The sequence below is a fragment of the Danio rerio genome, chromosome 16 (assembly GCF_052040795.2).
Source record: "Danio rerio strain M-AB ecotype USA chromosome 16, GRCz13ab, whole genome shotgun sequence".
Lineage (NCBI taxonomy): Eukaryota > Metazoa > Chordata > Actinopteri > Cypriniformes > Danionidae > Danio > Danio rerio.
The window spans coordinates 2225001-2235000 of NC_141036.1; the positions used below are offsets into that span (position 1 = coordinate 2225001).

A 10000-nucleotide genomic window follows, 5' to 3' on the forward strand; every position below is an offset into this window, starting at 1 on the left:
ACTGCAGGCTAATAGATTCTCTCGAATGGCCAAGATCAGGATTTTTTTTTTAAGTGCACCTACTGTATTATGCAAAAGTCACTTTTATAAGCGCTTTAAACTCAGTCAGTCTGCGAGTATAAGCTGCTTCTAATGGACAAAATTAATTCATTCTATTTTTTTTATAATCACACTTGATAAAAACAGTCTGCAGAAACATTTATCTCTCATTGTCATTAGGGGGGAAAGCTCCGCCCACTATTGAAACTGTCTCCCTCATTAGCATAAACAGCCCTGAGGGAGAAGCAGCCATTCTGATTGTGCTGCTATGCTAATGCATAGGCATTTTTAACTCCGCCCTTGAAAAATCGAGAAAAAATAAATACTTTGGAAGTCCATGGTTACAAGTTTCCAGCTTTCTTCAAAAAGTATTCTTTATGAGTTTCTGTTGAACAGAAGACAGAAACTCATAAAGGTTTGAAACTAGTAAAGATTAAGGCTAAATTATTATGTAAAACAGTTATAATGACCACATGTATATTATGTCTTATATACAGTAGTCAACATTTAAAGTGGATTTAAACAATCATAAAAGTTGTCCTAAGAGCAAAATGGGTATTGAAGAATATATCATTTATATTTATACATTATTTATTTATTTATTTGTTTGTTTGTTTGTTTGTTTGTTTATTACATGTTTTTACAATAGTATTTCTAATATTTACGATTTATTTATTTATTGTTTATTGTTATTTATTATTTAATAATATTTATTTGTATGTTTATTTATTTATTTATTTAATAGATTTTTTATGTATGTATTTATTTATTTAGTTTTATTTTCATTTTGTACAACATTTATATTATTTACACTTTTTTATTTATTAGTTGATATAGTTTATTTTATTTATATTTATTTAGTTTTTTTCCTATTTTATATTTTTTAATTTGTTTTCATTTTATTTGTTTAAAAAAATTATGTATTTTATTATTTATTTATTATATTTTTTAATTGTATGTTTTATTATTGTTTTTACAATAGCATTTATTTTATTTACCCTATTGTATTATTTATTATTTAATAATGTTTATTTTATTATTATTTATTTATTTAGGTTTATTTATTTATTTATCATTATTTATTTCATTTATTTTTATTTATTTATTTAATCTTTTTAATTAATGTATTTTATTTATTTATTATATATATTTTTATTTTGTATTATATTTGTTAATTTTATCAATGTTTTACCAAAGTATTTCTAATGTTTCCACTTTATTTATTTATTATTAAGTCTTTTTTATTAAATAATATTTTTTTAAATTTTTTTATTTATGTTTATTTATTCACTTTTTATTCATTTATTTTATTTGATTAAATTTTTTAATTTTAATACATTCATTCATTTATTTCTTTTCAGCTTAGTCCTTTTATTAATCTGGGGTCGCCACAGAGGAATGAACCGCTAACTTATCCAGCATATGTTTTACACAGCGGATGCCCTTCCAGCTGCAACACCATCACTGGGAAACATCCATACATGCTCATTCACACACATACACTACAGACAATTTAGCTTATCCAATTCCCCTACACCACATGTCTTTGAACTTGTGGGGGAAACCGGAGCACCCGGAGGAAACCCAAGCGAACATGGGAAGAACATGCAAACTCCACACAGAAATGCCAATTGACCTAACTGGGGCTTGAACCAGCGACCTTCTTGCTGTGAGGCGATTGTGCTACCCACAATGTACTTGCTCCCATTTATTTATTTATTTATGATATAGCGGTATTTGGATGCAATTCAAATGCTATATGTATTTTTCAAGACTGCTCTTGCATGATGGATTTGTAAATGGCAGCAACTTTAAACTCGTGGCCTCAAAACTGAGATCACGAATTCAAGTGTGGCTGTCGATCAATATCTCGAACAGCGATTAAAATGATGCTGCAGATTCTGACATCACTGCCCTAATCAATAACCAGTTCCAGCTATTTGCCCAGAGCTCAACACATTTGCATAATCAAATCAAACTCTTTTCTTTTTCCACCAAAATGCTTATTCTCAGCGGCGTTACCTTCTCAAAAATATTAGCGATACACCTCAACAAAAAAACATGAATCATTGAGCAGACTGATTGAAACCAGAGACACAGTCGTTTATCAACACATCTCGGGGATGCAGAAGTGTATTCTCCTCAAAGTGTGTTTCTCTCAGACTGCAGCGTCGTCTCAAATCTTCATTTCATTTTGATTAATGACTGTCTGGCTCTGTCGGTGAAGGTGAAGCGGTTGAGGTTAGCGTCTCTGAATGTGCAGAAATGCGCACCTCGAGGCAAACGTGCATGAAATAGACGAATGGATGCGATAAATAAATGAAAAGAGGAACTGTGAGGCGTTTCCCCTCCTGTGCATAAGATTATCAGCCTCAGTGGAAGATTGTTTTAATCCTGTTATACATGCGGCTGCAGGGCTGTGTCAGCGGCGGAAATGGAGAAGAAAACGAAATGTCCTCGGAAAGACTTGAGTCTGAAAACATCCTGAAATGCTGTAAGACGTCTCGACACAATGAGTGACTCTAAAAATACTTTAGTTCTAAATGTAAAAAATAAGCAATATAAGAAACTCCACTTTTTTTAGGATATGCTAATGGTCTAATCTGATGCAATGATTTATGCTATGCTAAGCTAAAAGTGCTAAAAGATTGGATGAAGGGATTCAAAAATGGTAAAACTCACATTTATTTTGATACATGAAGAACATTTCTGAATTTCTGTGACCCACAATGCTAGCAAAAATGTAACGAGACAAAATCATAATGTTATGATATTGGAAACTCAGCGGTTCATTCCGATGTGGTGACCCCTGATAAATAAGGGACTGAGCCGAAGGAAAATGAATGAATGTTGGCAACTCATCTTGACACTGTATGACCCTAAAAATGCTTACCTTCTAAAAAAAAAAATTAAGAAACTCCGGAAAGCTTTTTTGAGATGCTAATGGTCTAATCCGATTTAGTGATCTATGCTAAGCTAAAAGTGCTGAAAGATTGGCTGAATTGATCCAAAAATGGTAAAACTCAAATTTATTTTGATACATGGAGAACATTTCTGATTTTCTGTGACCCACAATTACGCAAACATGTAACGAGACAACATTATATTTATGGTTATGATATTGGAACCCCCCCCCCCTTTAGTATTATTTTGATTTGAATTTAGCGACTTTGTAACTACATTAGTCAGTAAACTCTCATAGAAATATTAGCACATTAGACTGCTAGAGTAGGGTTATGGTTTGCACAATAACATTGGCATGTACTGTACTTCTAAAGTTACTTTTACAATGTAAAAAATATTAGTATCTCAAAATATTTTGAGATTCATGTTTTTTATTTTTACATTTTCCCTGTTTATTTAAGCTTTTGAATAGCATTATGGGACCTTTGTTAAATAATTTCGAACTGCAATAAAAATACCTTCACATTTTTCATACTGCTCTTTTTGTTTTGTTAACACAGAATTTTGCTCATTTATAATAAAAAAAATTATTTAAATACATTATTTAAATAATTATTAACATTTAAACAATTATATACATTATTTTTGACATATTATTTTAAATATGTGGCAAAAATAGCTATAATCAGATTTTTTTTTTTTTTTTTGGTGGGCCCTGTGAAAATTTTGGCAGGGCAAGTAAAAATCTGAACCATTGGCCCTATTGGACCAGTAGAAAAATCCTTAACGTTAAACCCTGCATTTATTAATCAGGTATGGCAACTAAAATCCAACATCTGATAGATGTAAGAGTGGTAATATCAACACAACGCCAAGCTGTAACTTCATTAGATGTTGATATTTGGTTGATTTGAGGTTGGACGTTGGACATTGATGTCAGCCTGTCTTGGGTTCTGACATCAAACCAATTTTCGTAATACAGCGCCTCCATGACATTGGGGTAAAATGTTATTTTGACGTGCTGTGCAAAACATAGTACACTGTATGTCATCTCCCAGTTGTATTAAACTGTCTGCTTAACACTTAAATACTTTAATTTGATCATCTCCCAATGGGAAAAAATAGCTAAATTACTTCTAGTCAACAAGGGATCATCAAAATCAAAATGTTGCCATGTTGTCTTTTGTGTTTGTGTGAAGGAAATTAGAACTTGTTATTGATAATATCATCCTCCCAGCATTCCCTTTTGATGTGATGTCGGTAACATTTTAGTGACAACCATCAAGTTCTCTGCATTACTATTGATAAACACAGCATGTGCTGTTATCAAGTCATTAGAGCAGGAGGAAGTACATTTCCAGCGAGAAAATGACTGAGCCGGTTCTGCAGGGAAAGTCAATACTGAGATGCTGAGAAATATTCTGATTAAAAGAAGGACGGCTTGATTTCTTAACAGGGAGCTGACTATTGATCCTCAGCCATGATCAGTGAACTAGAGTCACAGTCCACCCAGTAATTGCACTTTTTTTTAATATATTGGTATAAAGTCGGGTCCATTTTGGTTCAGCTTCTCATCAAGAACTGCTCAATTAGGACGATGAGGTGAAGTAAAGCAATCAGCTGAAAATAGTTTTGCTTTTTAAAAAGTTCACTCAAAAATAAAAAGTCTTTTCTGAACCCACATGTTATTTCAGAACTATAAGACATTTGTTCATCTTTGAAACACAAATCAAATTGGAGACATTCTTGGATAACACTTCACTATACGAGACGCATGGTTAGTGTTAGTTAATGTATTTAATAACAATCAACAATACATTTATTACACTATTTACTCATCTTTTTTTTAGTTACTTAAAGCGCACATAGTTTACCTCTTTTTATGATTTAATATGAATATTCTGGTTGTTCTGAGTGTGCCAGTTTAGGTTCAGTTCAACACACAGTTCAGATGTTTTTGTTATAATGTGTTATAATGTGTCATGTTGGGGGCGTTTACACAGTTTGCTGTTTTAGGGGCGTGTTGCTTCACAGTATCGGCTTCCCGCCCAATGTAACAAGGGGGCGGAGCCAAGAGCTCCCACTCTCTGTGTTTGCCTCAGACAGGCTTACAGACAGAGGGCCCTATCATACACCCGGCGCAGTGTGGCGCAGGGCGCGGCGCAATAGTCCTTTAGTAGTTTCAACTGCTAAGAGTGGTTTTGAGGCGTTGCGCTACGCTGTTTAAATAGCAAATGCATTAGCGCTCATTTGTGCGCCCATAGGCGTTCTGCTCTAAAAAGGAAGGTGTTCTGAGGCGGACCGCTGGCGCGTTGCTATTTTGAGAATCTATAACAGATTTTTCATTAGACCAAAACAAACCCGGTCTGAACTCTGGCGCAGAGTTGCGCCTCGCTTACACACTGCTTAACACACACAAGAAAGCAATAGGCAAATATCTTTACATATGAAAACATTTTAATATTAAGGATATATATAGTATATAATAAGAATAGATATAGAATATAAATATAAAGGATTAAAATATTACAAAACATATTATTTTCTGTCCTACATAAATATGAAAAATCACTGCTTTTATGTCTTCTTCATCTCGGGAGGCTTTTTCAGGTCATTCATAACAATTTGCTTTTGTATAATGTTATTATTATTAGCAGCATTATTTATTATTTCCATATTTACATTTGTTTTATTAAAAACAAGCTTAGATTTGCCCACCTGTCAGGTTTTAGACCATATGGGGCACAGCATGTGTTTTAGGATATAACTCAGGTTTTTGAGCACACTTCGTTAATATTGTTCATTTATTCGTTTGCTGGAAATTAGAACTGAATTTAGAAATAGTTTTGAAACGAACATTTCCGCTTAACAAACGCAATTAATTATTTATAGACTAATTGATGTCTGTGCGTAAAGGTTTCCCTATCCAAGAGCGAAAGTGAAAGTGATCCATTATCTCTCATTCTCACGCAGTAGATGCTCTGTTTAACAGTTTTCCAATAAAAACTGTGAACTGTTTGCTTGTGAAATGCTCATTTTTTCCTCTTAGACTTACTTTGCGTCCTGTAAATAGCGAATGCGCTCTTGGCGTGACGCAGCTGACTCTTAAAGGGAATGGGAGATGAGACTCTAATTGGTTTATTCTTAAAACACACCTATAACTCATTAAGAAAATAAACTCAATCCTTTTAGACCATGCTTCACGGCGCAAAGCGGATTTTCCCGTCCTTAAATTAGCAAAAATGCGTCCTGACACACCCTGAAAGCGTTTGCGCCCTGCGTTTTGCGCTCTGCGCATGGACCGTCAAAATAGAGCCCAGAGAGAGAGAAGCTAAGCTAGGATCAGCATTCAGCCGTACATGTACGACTCGGACACAGACCAAGCAGAGAGTGCGCAATCATTTGTGTCTTTGTATAGTTTGTATAGTCTCGGTGTACAAGTGCAGAGCTTGTACACTGTGACTGATAACCACACACAGTGAATTAACTTTGATTAAGGGTACCCAATGCGCCCCGACACGGGACACTAGACACTCTCAGTGGTGCGGCAGAAACATGAAGTGTCCCGAATCGTCATTATGTTTTATGTTATTCATAATAAAACAAAGAAAACAATCTGAAGTTGCTGTTTTTAGGTTATATATACCATGATTTTACTGGTCCAGCCTACTTGGGAATAGATTTTCCTCCATGTGGCCCCTGAGCTAAAATGAGTTTGACACCGCTGTTTTACAGCAATAAACAAATTTTACTTATTTATTTTTAAATACAAAACATATCATCCATGCTCTACTGAAAGCATACCAAACCATGCCTTCAAAACCAAGGTATGCACCTAACCATTATTTTACACCTCTAGTGGGCCCACAAGACAGTTTCTGGGTAGACTAGTGCGACCTGACTCCCAGAAGATTTACAGAAGCTAGCTATTTTTGTGTGTGTGTGTGTGTGTGTGTGTGTGTGTGTGTGTGTGTGTGTGTGTGTGTGTGTGTGTGTGTGTGTGCGTGTGCGTGTGCGTGTGCGTGTGCGTGCAATATGTATAAGAAGGTCAGCCCAATGCATTGTTTATATGTAAGGCTGCTTTGGATTGCGAGAGGTGTTATGCAAATAATTGTGACTTCCCTGACTGGAACAGACTGTGGCCTTGCCTTCAGAGACTGAGTCTACCAAATAATTTACCCTGAAGCTGTTTGAAAAGGGGGGCAGATGTTGAAACCCAGGCTCCGTCGCTGTGTGAGGCATGGTGCTTATGAGTTTGGCAAGCCTCGTTTTCTAATTCGATCTCCGTCATCGTTTTCAGTAACATGCTATCTTGATGTGTCATGTGCTATTGTAAAGGAGCTCTGCCCTGTAAAAAAATAAAACCTGTAAAAGGTTGGTCAACAGTTGCTGCTGTAGTTGCCAGGATTTTAAACTTTAAAAAAAAAAGCATAGATTTTTTTTTTTTAATTCTACAGTAAATTACTATATTTTATTCATTTATAGTATTATACACTAGTTTTTTGAAGGAATACCACTTCATATCATATCTTTGTTCCACATACAAAACCTCAATTTACTGTTATTAATTGTTTTGCTTGGTCGGCTGGTTGGTTGGTTTTGGTTCATTTTGCTTGGGTTTGCTTGGTTGGTTGATCGCCTTCACTTGGCTGGTTGGTTTTGTTCTGTTTGTTAGTTGAGGTTGGTTGGTTAGTTAGTTGGCTGTTTTGCTTGGTTGATTGGTTTTGCTTGGTTCGTTGGTTGATTTAGCTTGGTTGATTGGTTTGCTTGGGCGGTCATTCCACTGTGGTGACCCCAGATTTGTTGGTTGATTTGGTTGGTTGGTTCTGCTTGATTTTGGTCGGTTGGTTGGTCGGTTGGTTGGTCGGTTGGTCGGTCGGTCGGTTGGTTGGTTGGTTTTGCTTGGTTGATGGGTTTTACTTGGTCGGTTGGTTAGTTAGTTTGTTGAATTTGTTTGGTTTGTTTGTTTGTTTGTTTGTTTGTTTGTTTGTTTGTTTGTTTGTTTGTTTGTTTGTTTGTTTGTTTGTTTGGTTGGTTTTGCTTGGTTGGTTGGTTATGCTTGATTTTGCTTGGTTGGTTGGTTGGTTGGTTAGTTGGTTAGTTGGTTGATTAGTTGGTTGGTTGGTTATGCTTGATTTTGCTTGGTTGGTTGGTTGGTTAGTTGGTTAGTTGGTTGATTAGTTGGTTGGTTGGTTGGTTTTTTGGTCAGTTGGTGGGTTGGCCTTGTTTGTTTGGTGGGTTGGTTTTGCTTGGTTGGTTGGTGTTGGTTGGTTTTGCTTGGTTGGCTTTAATTGGTTGCTTGGTTTTGGTTGGTTTGTTGGTAGGTTTTTTTTTTTTGGTTGGTTGGTTGGTTGGTTGCTTTTGATTGCTTGGCTTTGCTTGACTTGGTTGGTTGGTTGGTTGGTTGATTTTGGTTGGTTGGTTGGTTTTGCTTGGTTGGTTAGTTTTGCTTGGCTTGATGGTTGGTTTTGGTTGGTTGGTTGATTTTGGTTAATTGGCTTTAGTTACCTTTGCTTGGTTTTGGTTGGTTGGTTTTGATTGATTGGTTGATTGTTTGGTATAATGGTTGGTTTTGGGTGGTTGGTTGGTTGGTTTTGCTTGGTTGGTTTGTTGTTTGGTATGTTGGTTGGTTTTGGTTAGTTGGTTTTGGTTGGTTGATGTTTTTTGGGGGTATTTGCATGAAAAATCTGAAAAAGTTTTCAATTTTATCAGGCATTTGTTTTGATCATATTATCACAAGACTTGCAATTAATTGTTTGTTCTTTTCAGAACAGAACAAAAGAAGATTCCTGTAAATTAATTCTTTATGGCATTCCTGTATTACAGTCGTAATCATAGTTGATTTTTTAATCTACATGTTATCTCCACAATGAAGATCTTCATCTCAGTAATTAAATGAAGTTATTTAAAATTCCTCATTACGTATGATTGTAATTACACTATAACAAGGTCAACTTAAAACAAGAGTGTAACCTTGCTTCCTTTCCTCGTTCTCTCTCACCTTTCAGTAATAAAACTGGACGATCAAGACAGCACGCTTCCTCTATAAACAGTTATCCTCTAAAAGGGGAATTATGAATATTCATGCAGGCGTTCAGACACTATTGCGCCACAGACCATATAATCATAAATTGCTCATGTGTCAGGGACTAAACAGCTCAAAATATCTTAATCCGTTCATGGCGCGGAGGTCGGCGCGCTGGTTTAAGATGCTATCTAGGCTTTTCCACATGGACAGCGAAATCTCAAGTGCCTCGTCTCGCAGACTTTAATGCTTTGTCACTCAGCGGGTTAAAATCTGTCAGGTATGCCGTCGAACAGACAGCCCAGCGAGGGTGTTTTTAGCTTGTCAGCTGCGCGTCATGGGATTGCATTGTGTCAGGGCACATGGAAAAGATGTTTAGCATCATCACTCCCCAGTGTGCCGTTCTCAGACAGCTCAGCACAGGCCATTTCCATTGCTAATCCTACCCTTTTGGAATCGGTTAACACTGGCGGACTGCACACAGGCATGCGTTTAGCATATATCTCACTGACTTCAGAAGCACGCAGGCGGCAGGATGCATTAATGTTGGAACTGTGATGGCAACCGAGTCCTTCTGGCAAGCTTTCCTGCACTGGAACAGACAGGGTCAGTGTTCGGACCATCTGGGTTTTGGTATATTGCTTAATTAGATGTTTAAATGAGAATATGTTAATGTTTGGCACAGTTGAACATTTTATACTCTTTCTGAGGCAGGTGGAAGTGAAAAGCAGTCTGTGTCACCCTTAACACAGTTCCAGGAATCAATGACACAGTGTTCATTGTTCGGTTGGACAATGAAACTTCCTCATGCTTTTCTAGATAAAAGGGTCAGGACTACATTTTCTACAACTTTTGGGGTGTACTGTACACTGAAAAAAATGTCTGCAATGTTGTTGCAAACAATTTATTTGTGTTGAATTTTAAAAAACAAGTTAACTTTAGTTATGTTCAACTTTATTTGTTTGTTTAAATTCAACATAAACAAATTGTTTACAACCACTTAACTTAAATAAATTAAGTAAATTTAAGGAA

At 35.9% G+C, this 10000-nt stretch overlaps 1 protein-coding gene across 12 annotated transcripts in view; it reads left to right on the forward strand.

Moving 5' to 3' along the window:
• Positions 1-10000, forward strand: part of grik2 (glutamate receptor, ionotropic, kainate 2) — a 330719-nt gene that overhangs the window by 298263 nt on the left and 22456 nt on the right.